Below are 21,545 nucleotides of genomic sequence, written 5' to 3' on the forward strand. Positions count from 1 at the left end.
CCATGCATGCTTTCTCTCTTTCAAAAAATAAGTAAATAAACTCGAAAAAATGTTAGTGCAACATAAAAGACTCATAAATATGGAGATCAGAGGGTTCCTGGAGGGGTTGTGGGAGGGGAGATGGGCTAAATGGGTAAGGGGCATTAAGGAATCTACTCCTGAAATCATTCTTGCACTATATACTAACTTGGATGTAAATTAAAAAAATAAATTAAATTAAAAAAGAAAACAATGGTGAGTGCGAAACAATTTTTAATAAATATTTCCTTCAATTCAAAATATTCAAATTCATTATAATTGTTTAGAATTTAACTTGTATTCAATGGCATTTTCACTCATCAGCAATCTTTATGCATTCGTCATCCTGGAGTTTTAAATATTAATGTATGGCTTGGTCTATTGAAGTAGTTTTTAAAATAATTTTCAAGAATGTTTCATGAATAATACATTTTATGTCCCCCCCCAACTCCTCAATATGTGGAAATTTATCTGCTGCCCCTTTGTGCAACATTCATCTTAGTTGTGTACAAAATTATTGGGTCCTAAAACCAAAATGGGAAGCAAAATTTGTTTTGTATTCCTGCATAAAAGTTAGGAGCAAACCTGGATCTGTTATTTTGTACATAACTTTGTGGGGGGTGGGGGCGGAGAAAGATGGCATTAAACCCATATAGTCATAGGCTGCTTGTTTTGATTCAAGTTCTTTAAAATGTTTGAAAGGGGCGCCTGGGTGGTTCAGTTGGTGAAGCATCTGACTTCACCTCAGGTCATGATCTTACACTTTGTGAGTTTGAGCCCCACATTGGGTTCTGTTCTGACAGCGTGAAGCCTGGAGCCCACTTTGAGTTCTGTGTGCCTCCCTTTCTTTCTGCCTCTCCCCTGCTCACACTCTATTTCTCTCTCCAAAATAAATACACATCAAAAAAAATAAAATGTTTGAAAGAATGCATCTATTGTGACTACCCAAAATAAATTTGAATGAAATTTGTGAAGTACGTTAAATCTATTCGACTGGTTTACTGTAGTCTCAATTTGTTGAGGGCATAAACACAAAAAGCACTTGTTTGACCCAATAATTAGTACTTTCCATATTCAATGGTAGTTCGTTTTCTCCTAGGTACCCCGTTTCCTAATTGGTCAGTCAGTTTGACTCAAGAAAAATCTCATTAATCTTAAAAGTCTAATTTCACTAATTCGGAGCCAAACACATTCTTTTTAACTTGCGATCTCCTATTCAGTTCAAACTTTACCCCTACTTACTCTATTTCCTTTCCTTAGGCTACACTCGTGGTTCTAAGGTTTGAAATGGAGAGGTTTGGAGTGAAGCAGGATTCTACTTAAATTCACCTTTCGTGAAAGTCTCGTTTTGTGTTGATGCATCTGGAAAACAGGGAAAGACAGATATTGACATTACTAACACTTGATTGGTAAATGCTTTCTCTGTGTGCTTCCTAACCTCGTTCATATCATATCACACACACACACACACACACACACACGCACGCACACACACACAATTGCAGTATCTGCACAAAATATTTGGGAAAATGGGAGGGAGTTTGCAGTCTTTATATGACTTGAAGAAAACTTTTATTATGAAAAAAACAAAGTATGAAGTACGAAGAATATATTAAAGGTTGAATTTGCTTAACTTCATGTAAATGTGTTCCAAAGTGAGAAGGAAAAGGGAGGTTCCAGTGGTCAGAAAGGTCTTTTTCCATATCCCTCTTTACATGGGAGACTCTTGCCTGGAAGTTCTCTCTCAGACGTCCTTCAGGCTTCGTTGACCAGAATTGTTTCACATGGTCATCTCCTGTGTGATATAGCCATCCCATACCTGGCACATGGCCATCCCAGGAATGTTTCTATGGCCACTCCAGAACCATGTTATGTTGCCACCCCAGGACTGTGTCCCATAGCCAACTGAGACCTGTGTCACATTGGTACCCAAGTACCATGCCACATGACCAACCCAGAATAGTGTCATATGCCTATACCAGAAATGTGTCACTTTGCTACCCAAGAACTTTGCCATGTGGCCACTCTAGAAATGTGACACATCATCACATTGTTACTGCAGGACTGTCACAGTGTACCCCACAACCATGTCACGTTTCCACTCTAGGATTCTGTCACATGGCCACCCTAGAATTGTGTCACATCAGCACCTCTGGCAGCAAGAAAGCTAGGAATGCTGTTAACTTTTATTTTAGGTTCTTTTGTGGGAGGCCGACTGTTCCAGTGAAAAAGAAAGGAGGGGAAAATGGCCAACTATTGGGTAGGCAACCAGCCTGATTTTGTGTGCCCCTAAAATGCATGTTTGTTTGGGGTGGTGTATGTGGGTGTGTCTGTGTATGTCAAGAGCAAGAGCTAAAGAGAGATTCAGGGAACTATCGTATTACAGGTTGGGTTGAATTACGGAATACACGAAGGCTGAATCCTTATGAGGAAAGTGCAGTGAATTTGCTGAGATGAGAAAGGCAATTGGTGGAATAAGGCAGTAAACAGATGCCTGTCAACTATATTTCTCACGATGCAGTCTCTGTGCTCAAATGGACTTGTAGTACCATCAGGAAAAGTTTCCTGGGGTTGTTCCCACCTCAGTATAGAACCTAGAAGTTAATTCCAGGATCTAGGCTTCCTTCCTTCCACCAGGGCAGCAAGTAGATTCCATCATTTCATCCAGCAGGGAGCATATCAAATGGAAGAGGTGTATGCTTACCCAGCTCAAACAGCTCTCATGGCTAATGCACAAAGACCCAGATTTTCTTCATCTTCTGTGGGCGGGGGTAGTGAGGACCAGAATCTTAGCACAGAACTCAAAAAATGTTATCCAGATCAGGGACGATCCTTCCAGAGGAAGGGAGCAGAGAAACGCAGTTTGTTATCAGTGCAACATCTCATGAGAAACTCAAAGGCAACACTCAGGACACAGCATTCTGCTTAACTGCAGCTGGACTGACACTGGCAATCACCTTCCTAAAAATAATAATAATAATAACAATTCCTTTCTTACAGTGCATCAAGAGCCTGACTTTAAATATGACCTTACTGGTATTTTGACATGTTATTTAAAAAATATATATTAAATTCTTCAGCTTATCTCTCTGCTGAGTTTTTATTATTTAAACAAAAACCTGAGGATTATTTGCTACTGGAATTGTCTGTGACTGTGAAATAAACATTCTGAGTTAACTACACAAAAAAAATGGAGACACAGGTTCAAGAGGCTGCTACTCAGAGGGTGGGACACATTTATCTTGGTTGCGTTAACTAATTCAGGGTATCTTTGAAACGGCCACCCAGCTCTCCAAATGTGGATGGTGGGGGATAGCATTCAAGCCACTGTGGAGGCTAAGGTGTTGTCTGCAGCCTCCCAAGATTCAGGGCTTTTGCAAGCAGCTGAGCACAGCGTTTGAGAAAATTACAGAGCAATGTTCTTGTGAGGAGAAGGAACCAGCCCTCCCTCCCACTGCCTAATTCCAGGCTACAGCGCCCACCGTGTTCTCCTTCGTTTCTCTTCAATGACAACCTGACTCTCAAAAGTGTCACTAATAAGCCGGTTCCCAATTAGCTGTGGAGGTTTTTCAGAGCTCTTGGCAATGTTCCTGTAGCTTCTGGAGGCTGTTGCTGCCTATAAACTGAGGATCCTTTCTGCTTTGCACGATTCAAAGGCAGGAGCTACTGGGAAGGCGAGGCTCTAGTTTCATTATTCCTTGCTAGCAGGAGAACAGAATGCATTGTTTTTAATGCTCAAATATGTCATTTGAAGAAAAAAAATGTAATTCCTCCTTCCTAAGCCAGCTCTCCATTACTTATTTGTGCAAGTGCATGCGTACATCCAGCAGCACACGATGTTCACACGGACGAGTTCTCAGAAAATCCTGCACGGCAATTTAGAGACTGCAGGGTATAATAAAGAAAGCCCAAGCTGACGGTTTGGAATGAGACTGTAAGTAAGGCAGAGACAGGATCTGCCATTTAGCTTTGATGAAACAGGGACAGTAGGTTGACTCTTGAGGTGCCTTTGAGTTTGACTTGGGCTCCATTTGGGTATTTAAACAGACGCCAAAGCAGGCTGCCCCCGTCTTCCACTATGAGCCACTTTGCTGGTAGAAACTTAATCACTATTTTACATCAGTGCTCAGACTGTGCTTAGGACAAATGGGAAGACTACCCCATTATCCTTGCAAGGTATCAGTGCATGGCTGGTTTGTCATCTATGGCCTTTAAATATAGAATTGAATCTTGTCTGTCCTCAAAGAACAGCTTAAGCATCCCAGTCCTCCCTGCCAGTGGTCCTCTTTGGTCCTTTTGTAGGTACCCTCATATCAGGCTTCTAGAAGTTCTATGCAGCAAATATTATTATTTCCATTTCACGAAGGAGTTAAGTTTATCTTCCCAATCACTGGTTGAGCATAGCTTACATCCAAGTTTAGCTAAGTCTAACTCCCATGCTTTCTCTACTATATCATCTGTCATAAATCAGGAACTGAGCTTGCAGAGACCTTAAAAAGGGTAGGTAGTGAGGAAAAAGAGAGATTCCCACCACTGGTTAGGCCTCTGGACGCTTTGTACACCAACTCTTTTGGGTTGGTACACCAATTAATACTATAAAGGTGGCGTGCCTTTTATAATATTCCTAGTCTAATTTGAGTGAAATGGAAGTGGAATTAGGTGTGGAAATATGTAATTCCACTATGTAATAGCAGGGGGCTATTTATACGTTCTTTGTCATTTATAGAACATATAGTCTCTACCAAGGATTTTGCTAAGACCTTTAATGTAGCATCCTTAGTAAGAGCTTAATCAATGCGTGTTCTATGCGGTTGCTTTTGCCCATGGTCATTCACATATATCTGGAAGAGATTAACCACAACATTTGTGTGTGGTGCTTTTCTTAAATAACAATTTGTATGTTACCAGTTATTTAATTATTTGACTGAAGCCTGTTTGCAATGTTAAGAGTGAAAGTCCCAGAAGGGCAGCATGTGGTCTTCCTCTGCCCCCAGAGGCTTGCAATCTTCTAGAAGCACCATAGGCGGTGGATGAATATTTGTGATGCACTGACTGGCCCATCACGCTGTGCTAACACACAGACATGACAAGGTGTTCTCTTATAGATTCCAGAAAGGCCTTTGTCCCATTTGACCAGGAGTAACTTCGAGGAAAGAGACACATGATAGGAGAGTGGAGGGCGATCTCCTTCCTTGCCTGTTTGCTGGTTGATTGGTCCTCTATTCGTTTCATCTTGGGAATAGATGATAGAATATAGTCTGCCTTTTAAAATATAAATAGTTTTGCCTTGTTCTAGTGGCTCCTGTAGAAAATGGGAAATAAAATGAATTATGGAACAAGAAAAAAAATGCAATCTTCCTTTTTCTTGCAATCTTACATACTATACCTCACTTTTCTCTTTAAGAAATGCCACCTAAAACTTACTTTCTTCTTTGTACAAAGCATCAGGTTATAGAAATACAGAATAAATTAGCAAGTGAGGGAGGGGAAGAAAGCCGATTTTGGCCGTCTGGGATGCCCTGCCTTTCTTAACTTGTACTTCCTTCACCCTTCCATCTCATTTGGTTGTTTGCAGAAGCGAATGAGAAAATGGAAAAAGAGAAAGTTTATATAGTTGCTCACATTGATGAAGCACATATTCTAGATGAGATACTCTAGCCTCCAAAGGATTAGTATCTAGTAGAGGGTGTTGGATACAGACATGATAATTATGATGCCAGCCTGAAGCTGGAACTACTCCAGTATTCCAAAGATGATGATGGTGGTGGTGATGGTGATGTGTGTGTGTGTGTGTGTGTGTGTGTGTGAGACAGAGAGAGAGAGAGAGAGAGAGAGGGGGAGAGAGAGAGAGAGAGAGAGAGAGAGAGAGAGAGAGAGAGAGAAATGCACAGTCAGAAAGAAAGACAGAATTTCTACTTGTAGAGATTTGAACTTTTTCATGGAGAAAACAGCATTTGGACCAGGCCTTGAAGGACTGGTAAATGTTTGAAGGAGAAGACTATTTCAAGGAAGAAAAAAAAAATCTAATTTATTGATCCTTAGGGGTTCAAAGGAATCTATATTGTTAAAGAGTAAGAATCAAGAAGATCAATGTAAGGTAATAAAAGAAATCTACACAAGCATCGGAATGTGGGGTCTCTGATTCCAGGCTGAGGAGTTTGTTGGCCCTGTAAATTCAGGAAACGTTTTTACATCGGTGTACCTGTTTGGGGAGGTGAGTAGAATGACCCGGAGGAGGGAAAGACAAAAATTTAGGAGATCGGGCACTAGCTTCCTCTTTTAGTTGTTTACCTAGCAGAGATTGCTCAACAGGTGCGAAGGAATGTGAGTTGATGTGAGAAAGGTTTCAAAGATGAGGAATGTTAAATGCAGGCAAAAGAGTAGAGAAGGAGACTGGAGCAGTTTCTGAGCTTATCCAGATGTGTGCAGGCTGGGGGTGGTGAGGACTGGGAATGCATAGCCATGGCCACTGCCATGTGCAGGGCCCGGGTGGGGAAAGCCCTGGGAGATAAGCCAGGAAAAGACAAGGTGTCTGTTGTCAGAGACCTTTCTCTCGTGTGGGAAGATGAACACAGAAAAAACTCCATTATATTTGATTCCAAAAACTGAGTACATATGTGTCAACAGTGAAAAAATATGGTTTTTAGGGTAACACTACCCACTTGGGAGTGAAATTTCGTTTATTTACTCTTTTATATTTAAGTTTCTCATCTGAGTAATATAAAGTAGATAATTATCTCTCCTCACAATTAGTGAGGCATATTTGCCTTCAATCTTTTTTTTTTTATTTTGAGAGAGAGAGAGAGAGACAGAGCATGCGCAAGTGGGGGAGGGGCAGAGAGAGAGGAGAGAGAGAGAATCCCAAGCAGGTTCCACACTGTCAGTCCACAGCCCCATGCTAACTTGAGAGCAGCGAGATCATGACCTGAGCTAAAACCAAGAGTCGTATGCTTAACGGACTGAGCCCCCCTGGAGCCGCAAGCACTCCAATCTTCTATTGATTATTTTTCCCTTCTCTGGTTTTCATTTTATTGTCATAATGAACATTATGTCAGGTACATCATTATATTGGACTGAGCTATGGAAGTATCTCAGATCTCCTCAAGTAATTTCAAAATTGATAAAAAAAATTATCATATTTTTATTTGGAATGCAGGTGGTATGCAGTTTTGTGGGAAAGTCAAGATTTCAGTAATAGGTTAGGAAAAGCCTTGGATTCATGCAATTTTTTTTCTCTAAGGAAAAGTATTTTTCAGACTTCATGAATCTTTAAGCGAGCTCAATGAAGACTGTGTAAGCAAGGATTTTCTTTGTTTACAAATGGGGCAGTTGAGGCACTGAGCGATTTAGGGGTGTGATTTTACTAAAAAAAAACAATAAATTTCTCAATGTAACTTGGAATTTATATCATATTGCTCATCTATGGCAGCTTCCATTGCCTTAGAAACACAGACAGGTGTGAAGAAAGTTCACATTTAATTGGCTACATCATCCACCAGAGGGAGTGAATTTTGCACTCCCTACAAACGTACAACAGACCCAGAAGTTGGTGTGGACTCATTTCTGAACAACCATCTCTCCCTCCGCCTGAGTCCGGCCCAATGTGTTCCATGTATCTCTTTTCTGAGATTTCTTTCAAAGCTAGAGTAAGAAGTCTCTTTGCCTTCTGTCTCCCCTATGTACCTTCCATTTATAAACAGAAACAAATAAAGCAAGCGAGGACATTTCACTTGTTAAATTTAGCTATTTTTTTTGCTGCAGGCCTGCCTACTTAGAGATTTTTTTTAACCCTACTCAGTGGTAAGTTGTTACCAAAATCCCAAACCCATTTGATCTAAATATAATAAAGTTGATGCCCTAGACTACCAGGAACTTTGAAAATATAATTTGTGTTCAGTTATTGCCTCAGAGAGGATGCTGTTCTGTTTGTACATTCAGTGAGATTAAATTAATATTGGTTCCTAGGGAACCTCATCAGGCATCCAAAAAAGCACTGTTTGTTGCCATTCATTTGACACCTTGCCAGGAAATTTTCAAGTCAATTCAGATAGACTGAATAAAGTCTTAAAGCGTTATTTTATGAGACTGTCACCTGCCCACCAAATGCAGAGTTCATCCTCTTTCTTAAAAAAAAAAAATTTTTTTGAGTTAATCACAAATTTTTACTCCTCAACCCCTGAAACTATTTCTCAAACGTAGGGTACGGTAAAAGTGATAGTGTTTTATTGTACTCTATATTTTAAGTCTGTATTCTATTTGAAATGAGAATTGACTATATATATATATATATATATATATATATATATAGTATATAACTGACTATATACATATAGTATATAGTATTTATAGCATATATATAGCATATAGCATATATGTAGTATATACACTATATATAGCATATATATAGTATATATATAGTGTATATATATATGCTATATATATAGCATATATATATATACTCTCTATATATAGTATATATATACACTATATATAGTTAGTGTATATATATATATACACTGACTATATATGTATATAGCAGTGCTATATATATATATATATATATATATATATATATATATATATAGCACTGCTATATACATATATAGTCAGTGTATATATATATATATATATATAGCTCTGCTATATATATAGTATATATATGCTATATATATAGTGTGTGTGTGTGTGTGTGTGTGTGTGTGTGTATGTGTGTGTGTATAGCAGGGCAGAGGAGCAGAGAAAGAGGGAGGGAGAGAGAATCTTAAGCAGGCTCCGTGCTCTCCATGGAGCATGTGGGTCAATCCCATGACCCCGGGATCATGACCTGAGCTGAAATCAAGAGCTGTATGCTCAACCAACTGAGCCACCCAGGTGCCCCAGCTATTTTTCAGAAAACAGTATTTCTTATATCTTTTGATGAACATAATTCCTCCAATTTTGTAACATCTAATTTAAGGTTCACTTTTTCTGTATGCTTTGTTATACTAAACCTTAGAAATATAATTTGGAAACATCAGTAGTTTGGATAGTGTTCTCTGCTGCAACCAAACAGCAGTCACCTCCACTTTTTCCTATTTGCATTATATTTTCTTACCAGAGGATTTTGTAGCCCCTTCATTTATTCTTCATTTGTAATTGCATGCAATCTTAATCCTCTCTCCTTAGGTAATATGTTTAAATTTTCCTTCCTCTTTATACCACATACCACATTCTAATTTCCTTTTGGAATTATGATTAGCACATGGAGAATTGCACAAAATCCTGGGTACACTCCAGAGCAACAATCCCTTCTGCGTTCTTCCCTACCTCTAGTTCTGTCCTTCATAAAAACACACATGTGGATATCATCTTCCCTGTAATACACTGGGAAAGAAAATAAATCACCCTTTTCCTCCTTTTTATGTTCATATATTAAAAATCATCTTCACTTTATTGATGTCATTATCCTCCATTTCTTTAAAATCTCTACCAGTAAATACGTCATCAACCTAGTTACAATTCTTTGGTTTTTCGTAGCAAAAGCTAGCTCATTCAAGACTCCATGGTTTCACAGGATTGATGGGTGGAGACCAAATCTTAGAAATAGGCAGATCTCAAGCACCCCTAAGAGTTGGGTGCCAAGAGCCATAACAATGCTTTTTTGGAGGAGTAGCCTGTTCTCGAAAGGCCTACGTGAGCTGGGACCTGGGTGACCTGGTCCTTCTACTAGAGATTTGGATTCCATGAAAGGAGATCTCTAGTGACCTTGTGTCATGAACCTACTCCTTGGCTAGAATGGTCAACCTCTCCCATTATAGTTCTACCAAACTGAGCTCAATGGTGAAGAAGCAACTCCTCCTTAATGGGGATGTTATTAGAAAGTGAAAATTGAAACTAGGTGGTCAAAAACAACTACCACTAGACTAAGTATGTCCAAACAGAAGCCTCATTTCCATTTGTGGGGAAGCTCTTGAGATCTCACATTTGGATATTCAGAATGATTCTGTATAGCAGCCTTGCTTCAGAGAAGCTCTGGGATCTAAGCAAAGAACGGTGGGGGACCTTGTGGGGCATGAGTGTAAAGGAGAGGCACAAATATCTAGTCACTATTCTTAGCACATCTCCCCAAAGGCCCTGTGTGGTGCAGTGGGGAGTGCTGTCTCTCATCATGTCTTGGATTCTGCACGGAGCTACACTCAGCGATGTGCTGCCATGTGTCATTCGTCAAAGTCCTGAATTTGTTGATCTTCACATTGGTGAAGTCAGATGAATGCACAGGGAATATAGTTTATTGCAGAAGTCAATCTACTTGTTGTCAATGTTATTAGTTACTCAGAAGTTGTAGGATTAGAAAATAGCTTCAGGTAGCTAGTTAATTTTGAAGGATCTGGATGCTTCACTACTATATTATATTGTTTTTGTCTGTTGTTCACTCTGAAGAAATGACACAGTCCAAAATGTTACTGAAATTTTGATGCTAAACTATATTGTTCTCATATTTAATCTAGAGTGAATAATTTATTAAATAAATATTTATTAAGCAAGGACCATGCTCATTGTCTAAGCTTCAAAAGTAAGCTTTTGAAAAGCTTTGAAAGCTTGAAAAGCTTTGAAAGTAAGCTTTTCAAAATTAGCTTACACTGAGATGCCTGGGAGGCTCAGTTGGTTAAGTGTCCGACTTTGGCTCAGGTCATGATCCTGTGGTTTGTGAGTTCGAGCCCTGTGTCAGGCTCTTTGCTGATAGCTCAGAGCCTGGAGCCTGGTTCAGATTCAGACTTTCTCTCTCTCTGCCCCTCCCCCACTCACACTCTGTCTCTCTCTCAAAAATAAATAAACATTAAACATTTTTTTATATAATAAAGATTTTTTAAAAGATGGCTTGTATCAGGGGTGCCTGGGTAGCTCAGTTGGTTAAGCATCCGACTCCTGATTTTGGCTCAAGCAGTGACCTCAGGGTTGTGAGACTGAGCCCCGCATAGAGTCCTACATCAGGCTCTGTGCTAGGTGTGGAGCCTGCTTAAGATTCTCTCTCTCCCTCTGCCCCTCCCCCCCCAATAAATAAATAAGTACATAAACATTAGCTTGGATTAAAATAATCTATGCATATCAAAAAATTGAACAGAAAAAAGATTCAGACAGAAGAAAATGCATCTGTTCCTGCATTTTTTTTTTCTCATTCTGGACCTGCTGCTGAGAGGAAGCAATTTTAACTCACTGGGCTGGTTCTTTTGATCATCACTTCCACCATTCCAATAAATAAGCACATGTTGCTATTTTTGATTCAACAATTTAGACTTCTTATTTTGATAAATGAGGATTTGTCTCATTTATTATACCATCATTTTAGCTCCCTTTCCTGCACTCTCCTAACAGAGTAATACAACTAATTTTTAGATTTTCTTATTTATTATTGCATTACAAGTAATTTAATGATACAATTTTCTCTTATTCTGTCAAATTGTTTTAGACTCTCCTAAATTCCACCTTGAAGGTTGATGATATTATTGTCCCTACAATTTCCTTCAGCCCTTCTCCTTTTTTTCCACTTGTAGATTTCCATCATCTGATCTTTTATTTTTAATGTTGTCAAGGTTGAAAATATCCACATTCTCTAATTCCCATGGATGTTTTCCAATCCTTATCTAGAGATTACTCCTAACAGAAATTAATATAAAGTGTTTGCATTATTTAATTCTTTCGGGATATAGCCAGACAATGTACTTTAATTACATTTACTATTTGTAATACGTGAGTTTCCTATTTATTTCTTGTAGTGTTTGAATTTATCACAGCCTCCATGTTTTCAAGTCTATATCCCACCCAGGTATTCTACTTATTCTTGTTTCTTCTTCTCTCTAGTAGGTCTCTCTTACCTGGATTGGGCTGATTTCTCCCTGAAACACCTGCCCAGCTTTCCTGGATTAGTGTCAATACTGCTTGGGTTCTAAATTCTCTTTTATCTAGGTTCATTTCACAGTTTTTCATTTCACAATTTATTACATTGTCAAGTAAATTTTTAGGACAAAGTGTATGTAAGATAAAAATATCTGAATCCTTGCATGTCTGAAAATTTCCTTATTTTTCCTTGTACTGAGAAGTAACAAATTCCATCAACTGGTAGCAGGCCTGGTAATAGTTATGCTCCCTGGTAAAATAAGCAATTTCACAGAACGCCAACATCAGACACATGACCGTGATGAAACAAACAGAAAACACAGGATTTAATGGGACAGAACATAGCATGATGTATAAACTTATCAAATCACTGAATTGTACACCTGAACCTAATATAACATTGTGTGTCAATCACACTCAAGTAAAAAATAAAATAAAATAAAACAAAATAAAATAAAATAAAATAAAATTTAAAATAAAAAAATTAAAAAAAAAAAAACAGGATCACTCTATAATCAGGTCTGAGCACATACAGAAACAAGAACACAGATCCGACCGTGCAAATGTCCAGGCTCTTCGCTCTTAGCTAATATGAATGACTGTTGCTTTCATGCCAATTAAGTTTAGACCTACCTGTTCATTTCTCCTGATTTCCAGATAACAGTTATTAAGATACCTAATCATGGGATCTGCCGATAATGCCTAAATCAAAGCAAAGCCTACCCCTTTGCATTTTTTACAACACCGCTCGCAACAGGACTAAATCCTATAACAAAACTGTCTTAACACCTGCTTACAGAGATGCCCATGCTTCCCCAAGTGGTGAGATCTTCCTTTCCTGCAGCAAGAATGAATAAACTCAATCTTACTCAACTATTGGTGAGTTCCTGGTGGTTTTTTGATTGGTGGGCATTGACATATGTATTTGTACTTTGGCTGGATATGGAATTTTAGATCTCCTGGTCTCAAAACTTGGAAAGTAATTCTTACTGTGTGTTAGCCTCAGTCTTTCTGATGAAAAGTCTGGTGCCAGTCTACTTTTTGTTCTTTTGTAAATGACATGTGTTCAGTTTCTCTGAAAGCTCTAGGGGCAAATATAACATTAGGTAATACTTACTGAGTACTCATCATGTTTCAGACATTAAACAATGCGTTCTTCATGCCTTAGCTTATTTGATCCCCACAAAAGCCAAATGAGAGAGCTACTACCTGAGGTTAATACAAATGAAACTGGCCCAAGGTCACACAGCTAGTTAGTGGCAGAGTTGGACTTCAGCCCAGATCTGTTCTGCTCATAATCCCTAAGGCTGCACCATTATGCTAATGATACTTCAGGATTCTCTCGTGAGCATTCTGGCATAAAGGTTTACTTAGTGAAAAATTGGAAACTTCTGATTAAAATCAGGATTTGAGATTGCACATGGCTTTTATTGGCAGGCAATTCCCAATTTACAAATGGGCTTAGCTTTAAAATTTCCTCATCTTTAGCTGAATGTAAGACAACCTTGGGGAAAAGAATGTCTGCACCAAGTCCAAAGAGAATAGGATAAGATGAACTTCACATACACACGTACATTGGAATCATTTTGAAACACTGACATTCCTGACTAGCATGCTGCACCAAAAGAGAAATTTGCATTATAAAAACCTGGAAATGCCATTTAGAATGAGTTAAGAACCTCTGTGTTTATCTATCTATCTACCTATCTATCTATCATCTATCTGTATTCAAAATGCAAATATTTGGTTATAACAAACAAGATTGCAAAACTATCAAAGAAATCAAAGTTGATAGCTTACAATTAAAGTCTAAGAGATCTATGTAAGTGAGGGAGCGGGGCAATGTTTGCCAGAACTGCATCCTTGATGATGAAATCCCTGCATCTGAAGCTCTCATCAGGGTTTCCAAGCCATCTGTCAGATCATACTAAAGCTGAAAAGCTACTCAGCTCTCATCAAAGTCTTAACAACCTTAATTTATCCCTTTTCTCATTCCAAGTATCTTGCATTGACTCTAGTTTTCTGGGCATTCATGAAAAGGAAGAGCAAATTATCAGAGGCAGTTTTGGTGACATGATGTGGCTGCCATTTTTAGCAAGAAGAAGGCTCCTATAGCAGAGTTTGAAGACATAGTGACTTTCTAGCAGAGGTAAACAGTGCTATAGGTGGCTTTGCTGTGGCAAAGCAGGAAGGACATAGGGTTTGGAATATGAGTCATGGCACAAAGAACATGGAACCACTCACTAGCTTAGAGCACAGCGCCTCTCTTAAGAGTCATCCATTCCTTCAGAAACTGTAGATCAGTTACACCTTCTTACCACTTCTCATCTCTGAGGTGCTCTCTTCAATGAGCTTCTTGGTCTCAGTGTCCAGAGTGGGATACTGTTTCAAAAAATTGTGTGTGTGTGTGTGTGTGTGTGTGTGTGTGTGTGTGTTAGAGGTGGGGGTGAGGACCCGGTGTTTTGTGAGCTTGGGTTTGCCAAGTTCCTTAGACTACGGAAGCTCAGCTTCAGTGCTAATAAAGCTAGCTGCTTCTGCTAATTCTCAACTGAGTGCACATACTGATGAGTAAAACAAACTTACAAATTCCTGCAACCATTATAGGCTGGCCAGTTGACCTCCATATTATGTAACAATACTTTAGTAGGGATACAAAATTCCTGAAGAAGTCAAGGAAAAAGAGTGAACAGGCTGAATGCCACACCATTCTCTTCTGTAGGCAGAAAACCCACAAGGATTTTTCTTCCCGCAGGAAGGGAAAAAAAAAAAGTATCCTCATTATCATGTCTACGAGGTCCTTTAGATCTTTGTATTGGTAGGTTTTCTTTTGTTCCCCTGAAGGCATTTGGGGATTCAGAAGACAGAAAACATGGTTTCTTTGAGAGCCAAATCTCTGGATGTTTCTAATGTGTTACAGCTCAATTTTAGTAGCAGTTTCTGATGCAATATGATTAGAGCTGAGTATATTTAGATCCAGTGGCCCTGTCATCCCCTCCAGCAATTTCGTGGTGCCAGGGAGAGAAAGAAATGAGAAGAAATAGGAATGGATTTTTGGTTGAGGAAAAATCTGTTTAGTTTCTGCTGACAAAAACGCTGATATGCCAAAAAGGAAAAAAAACAACAGCAAAAACAACGTATCTCACACAGAGCCGCACATCCTACTGTTGGTTCAACTTCAGACTTTTTCTACTTTTATCTGCTATTATCAACATGACTTCCCTTGACCAAAATCAAAACAAAAAAGATACCAACAACAACAAAACAGATAGAATCTGAAATGCTCTATTCTCTCAAGGATTACCTAAATCTTCTTGTGAAATTAAATAATAATTGTTGCTCTGAATAGTGTTATATAGGCTAAACTATACCTCCCCCCCATCAATATTCATTTCTGTTGTTGATGCCCAACAGTCAGGGTGAAGAGACAGGAATTTCCTTATGTGCTGTGGATCAAGATGACTGCTAGCAAAAGATGGGATAGTTTCATCAATTTTTTATTGAACTGGTGGTAAGCCGTTATTCATGAATTCTTGGAAAGGCTTCTTCAGACCTAACTCTGACCCAGTGGCCTTTATTTTCCAGGATAATATGTTACCAGTAATCTTCCTTCACTGTCTATATAATTTCCTTTTTTGGTGTGGATGACAGACTACTACGAGTACAGTAAGCAAGGTGTTCAACATCAGGTCCAGGAAAATCAGCGGTTACAGATCATTGCTGAGTTCAAATTCGAGCTTTACCACAAACTAGCTGTCTGACCATGGCCTTCATTTTCATGTCTTCAAAGCAGGGATATTAATGATATTTAACTCATGGGGTTATTGTGGAAGTTTACTAAGGTTATATAAAGTGGTTAAATTGTATCTGATATGGATGAAATGCTAAACAAAGGAACTGATTCATGGATACAACACCCCCCAGTTGGGGGTGACTCTGGATACAATACACAGAATAGTTGAGACCTCGCTTTGGGCTTAAATAAATACAGATTTTATTACCTCGCATCTATGAAACCTGCATAGAACCTTGAGGAATGCAGCACATATTCATGGGTAATTAACCATAGAGTCTTTGGAAAGCCATCCATTTCCTTATAAGGCCTACCTTCACATCACTCCTGAACCTGGAGTTTAAACATGGTGCCCTGGGGTGCCTGGGTGGCTCAGTCGGTTGAGCGTCCAGCTTCGACTCAGGTCATGATCTCAGAACTCATGAGTTTGAGCCCCGCATTGGGCTCTGTGCTGACAGCTCGGAGCCTGGAGCCTACTTCAAATTCTGTGTCTCCTTCTCTCTCTGCTCACACTACTCTGTCTCTCTCTCAAAAATAAATAAAGATTTTAAAAAAATTTAAAGCATGATGCACTAAAGTCCAAAGCTATTCTTTCTGAATAGAGACTCTTCTTTTACTAGGGACATTCGAGTTCTCCCAAGCTCTTTTCATATTTAAAATGTGGTTGATATTCTATTAATTACAAAAATGATAGCAACAATGATAACTCCCACATATGTACAAGGAATTGAAGTAGACATTGTAAGCTATCTCTCAGATTTGGAAAACCCTGAAAATGGTTCTAGATGATGGTAGCTGGTTTCAGAACGAGCCGCTGAGGTACCTCAATGACTATAAACAACCTGTTTCCTGTTGGATTTTCTTCCCAAGGTTAAATCAGGTTTTCCAACTTCCATTTCTCCAGGTAGCCTGGGGTGACTTCATGATTTGAAGGCCCGACAAACAGTAAGTATGTATTAAATATTAGTCGTATCCATGAATCTTTGTGAACCTTTTCATGTCTCCCTACAAGAAAGTTTCCAATCTCACATGACATATCCCCCTATGGCATGGCATAGGACCCTGTTGAAATCTCCCTTCCCTACCAGTTATCATTTGCTGTAAAATTATGCCAGTCGGCCAGCAAATCCCTGACAGTTTTGCTTCCATCAAACCCAGAGGGTCCTGACATGGGGATATGTGAAACTACTGGTAACATAATTTTCTACAAATCGTTAGAAGTCTGCGGTCTTGCCTCAGTGATTAGAATTCACTGGAAGCAGACAAGATGAAAGTACATTTGCAAGTTAACAAAAAACTCCTAAACGTCATTATATTTCGCTTCTTTTTTTATAGATGCTGTTGGAATCTAAGCACGCAATAAGAGTGACTTCTTGCTACCAAGTGAAACCTGTAAGAGAAAATTGGATTTCATTGAAGTATGAGGTGTTCCAAACACTGCTTGCTTCAGCCTCAGTTGAAAAACAACTCCCTCACTGCTCAGAGATATATTAATATCCCTCCTCTGTCAGTTCTTTAGGTCGTATCTAAGCCAAGACTGAAATTCACTGGAAGTTGTAAGTAATCGAGAATCTTTGTCATAAATGCCAGAAAATTATTATGGGGAAAAGTTACATTTCATCAGCATTTTTCAAAGGTTGTTTCTTTTCATATTTTTCCCACTAAAATGAAAGGAACTTCATTTCTATACTGCAGTAAGTCCCTGGGTGGGCCGACGTTGAGGTATGGAGCTGAATGAAAAAGTTTGCAAAAACCTTGGAACTTTGTGCTCAGGGAGGCAACGTCCAAATGATTGGAGATTTAGGTATGTCATATAATAGCAGATTGTGATTTTACGGCTTCTGGGGTTTACATTGCTTTGTCACACTTCAAATAGTGACACCTTTCAATATGTCCAGAATCATGTTTATATTTCCAAGAGTAAATGTCTGCGAAGTATAAAGATTGCTTCTTTTTTTCCCCCAAATTCTCAAGTGCTCCTGATATTTATGTAGCATTTTTTTTTGCTATCTTTAGTTGTCATCTTCCACATTTTATTTGCACTAAATGAATCCAAGGGAAGAAAGTGATGAAAAGCAAATAAGGATTTGCAGAGTCCTTAATAACGTTAAGTTTATTGATTTAAATATGAGGGAGTCAGAGAAGCCTGAGTAATTGTAAAACTGACCTGTTGGTCACGTGTTTCTACATTAAGGTGGTCTAGCTAATATTAAATTTGGTTCTTTAGAAATAATGGAGGTGAATAGATTCATGACTAGTATTTAGGTTACAATTTAACATTTATTAAATCTCATGGTACCTCTGAAGAGTATTGAAGAAGACAGTCACTTATAATACAGTTTTAGGAAGGCTTGTATACATGTGTATGGATGTGAATGTGTGTGCATATCGGTACTTATTCCAGCAACATAAAGTAAGTATAATCTAGTTCTCCTGGTATATAAAAAAAAAATGGCATTGTCCTTCACTTGGGAAGGAAACAGTGAGTATCTCTACCCCAAAAAGAGGTTAAATTCTTTGCATATGATTTTATCAAACAAATAACAGCAAATCAACTCTTTAAATGTCATATCTGAGAAGAGGTTTCTAGAAGATACCTAGGAAACAAAAACATGTTATTAGTAACTCTTAATATTTTTCTAATCACTATTAATACCTACTGAAGGCTACTTGCTATTTGTTGTTGTTGTTTTTTTCTTATCACTATCAGGTGAATCAGTTTTGCTTTTCCCAGCAGGAGAACTCAAGGTCATCTTACAATCCTGTAAGACTTGTTGATTCTTTCTTCATAAGATTTTTCACATAAATTCTTTTCTTCCCATTTCTACTGTATGATTATTGTCTAGGTTTTTAATACCTTAGCCCATGACTGTTTCATAACCTCCCATCTGATCTCCATGACTATGGTCTTTTTCTAATCTATTTTCTAAAATGATGTATAGCCAGATGCATCTTCTTGAAAGGCCAGATCCATTGTAACACTCCTGGCAAATGAAAGACAAGAGCCAAATCTCCTCAGTGATTTCTCATGTTTGGAGGATAAAATTCATACTTCTCCAAAGTTCCCTCAAGGTATGCCTACATTGATTTTTGTAACATCTCTTTGTGGCATGACTCTCTAATCAATCCAGACAGATTTTGTCACTAATCTCCTATTTTGTCTAGTACATTCAAATTTTTACACCATTACCTGGTTTCATCAAATAGTTATCAATATGTTCTTCAGGGCTTGTTCCTACAGGGTCCATGGGACAGTTACAGATAACAGAGAGTAAATGAGATTAAAAAAAATAGTAACATAAAGGAAGAAGGAACAACATTTCTTGTACAGAGAAGGCTGAAGTTGGGATCTACTCGAGAAAGAAATGGTGACCGAACAGCAGAATGAATACAATGACTTACCAAACAAGGAACATGCAGAGCAAAACTTGGGGCTGTATTAGTTTTCTAGGACTACCTTCACAAAATGCCACAGACTGAGGCGGTTGAACAACAGAAATTTATTGTCTCATAGCCCTAGAAGCTACAAGTCCAATATCGAGTTGTCTGCAGAATTGGTTCCTTCTGAGAACTGTGAGGGAAGGATCTGTCTAGGCCTCTGTCCCCGGTTTGTAAATGTTTTTTTTTTTTTTTTTTTGTCTCTGTGTCTCCTCATATTGTCTTCTCTCAGTCTATAGCTGTCTCTCTGTCCAAATCTCCCCTGTTCTAGGACACCAATCATCTTGGTTTGGAGCCTATCCTGATTATCTCGTTTTAACTTGAGCACCTCTATAATGACCCTATCTTCTAATTAGGTCACATTCTGTGGTATTCTGAGGGAATATGTCACAAATTAAAACGGATAGATAGACAGATAGATAGATGATAGAGTTGCCTTGCTTACTCTAAATAATTTATATTTTTTCTTCATTTTAACTTCTTGTCTTCCATGATGATTTATGACATCAACCATTGTTGCAAATGGCAGTAATCTTAGACATTTCCTGCTTCTGGAAATTTAACCAACAGCTTACCTCACTTTGTTTTCTGAAGCAACTGAAGTTGATAAGCCCTGAAGAGAGGACATGGAGATGGAAATACAGGGAGTACTTCTAGGGCCAACATGAGTAGTATTCTCAGCCAACCATGCAGCCACAAACAGCTGTGAGGTAAGAAAAGGATGAGTATGTGTAGTGGAGGATGATAGGGCACAGGAAATGGGGCAGGGAAGGTGTCCACCCTCTCTCACCAGGAACATCCCTTCTTTCCATTGTCCTGGGTGACATAAATGTCATTCTTGTTATTCATTTTCTTTTCATGGGTACATGAAGTAGAAACAGGGCAAAGCTGAAAATATATTGAGTCAGGTTATAGGCCTCTAGCACAAGTGGGTAAAACATAACACAGGATGAAATATTCAAAGACTGTGACAAACCTCTAGCAATTCTGTAGTTTGAAAATACTGATAATAAAATATATACACACTATGGTAAGTGCTACATGATACTATCTTGAGAGCAAGACTTGGCAGGGGTCAGGGAGGGAGTAGTTTGAGTATTCTATTGCTGGATAATAGATAACTACAAATTTGGTACCTTAAGGTAACACACATGTATTATCTCACATTTTCTGTAGGTCAGAAAGTTTGTCTCTACATTGATGAAGGTCTTCTGGTCATGGTCCCACCCATCTGAGAAGTCAAGGTATCTGTTGGGCTATGTTCTCATCCAGAGCTCAGGGTCTATTCTGAGGTCAGATGGTCTGTTGGCAGAACTCAATTCCTTATGGTTGTAGGATGGAGGTTTCTGTTTTCTTGCTGGTTATTGGCCAATGATTGCTCTCAATTTCTAAGTTTCCCTCAGGTCTTAGCCATGTGACCTTTTCAAAACATGGCAACTTACATCTTCAAAGTAGTAGGAGATTCTCTCTAGCCTGCTGTAACTGAGTCTTAGTATAACATAACATAATCATGGGAGTGACTATCTTGTTCATAAGTTCTGCCCACACTCAAGGGGAGAGAATTATTATACATGATGTGTACAACGGGTGGTGGAAATATTGAGGAACAACTTAAAATTCTGTATATCATAAGAGCTTATAAAAGGAAATATTGAAATATCATTAAAAGGCCAGATTAACAAAACAACATGAGGTATTATTTTCTAAACTCCCTCTATACACCAAAATATTTCGGGGGGTATAAATACCGTAAATCCTTGGAAGTTGTACAGTATTGTGAGAGAAGAGGGTTGAGAGTTGCTGAGAGCAGAGGGTAAAAGAAAAAAATTCCCTTTTCTGTTCTAATTTGCATTTTCCTATTGCATTCATCATTCGAGGTCTGACCCTGAATTTTGCCAATAATAAACTTCCTGTACAAACTTGAGTTTAACTAGAAAAGGTTGGGTGAAGTGTGGGGAAATGAGGAGGCATGATGTGAGGTACCCTCTTCTGGTTCCTTCTTAAAATGTGGCCACAGAGCCAGATCAGGAGAGCGTCCTTTGCCCCGTCTCTGCCAGTGCATGCTTCTGACTGTCTTGACATTTTATATTCTTTGTATCCAAGTAAATAGCAAGGTCAGTATCATATGAATATGGAACAAGATAAACTCCCTCTATTCCCCAGGAGTCGGTATAGCTGTATGTGTCCTGATGATGAGGAACATGGCTGTTTTCTGGAGACCTATTCCACATTGTAACTATGCCCAGTGCCACCCAGACGCCCGTGAGAAACTACTTCCAATCCCCGCAGAGTTGTTTCTCTGAGATCTACTCTGAAAAGTACAGATGAAATAGCTATGTTCATCTTCAGGCACGTAGGATGCTCCTGTTTTATTTTCTCTCCCAGTAATGACAGACGCCTAATATCTGTAGTTTCTCACCTTGTT

The 21,545-nt window shown here is 38.7% G+C and overlaps 1 long non-coding RNA gene across 3 annotated transcripts; it reads right to left on the reverse strand.

Moving 5' to 3' along the window:
* Positions 1–3,176: 3,176 nt before the first annotated feature.
* Positions 3,177–20,394, reverse strand: LOC102901799. Of its 3 annotated transcripts, none has more exons than XR_440140.4 (4): positions 20,286–20,394; positions 19,911–20,008; positions 19,696–19,823; positions 3,177–5,320 (listed from the first exon to the last, which is right to left on the reverse strand). It is a non-coding gene; the product is annotated as an uncharacterized LOC102901799 (long non-coding RNA). The 3 variants fall into 3 exon arrangements; XR_006596908.1 differs by lacking the exon at positions 3,177–5,320 and adding an exon at positions 17,001–17,072; XR_440139.4 differs by lacking the exon at positions 3,177–5,320 and adding an exon at positions 17,735–18,279.
* Between the last annotated feature and the right edge of the window lie 1,151 nt (positions 20,395–21,545).

The sequence above is a fragment of the Felis catus genome, chromosome B1 (assembly GCF_018350175.1).
Source record: "Felis catus isolate Fca126 chromosome B1, F.catus_Fca126_mat1.0, whole genome shotgun sequence".
NCBI classification, from domain to species: Eukaryota; Metazoa; Chordata; class Mammalia; order Carnivora; family Felidae; genus Felis; species Felis catus.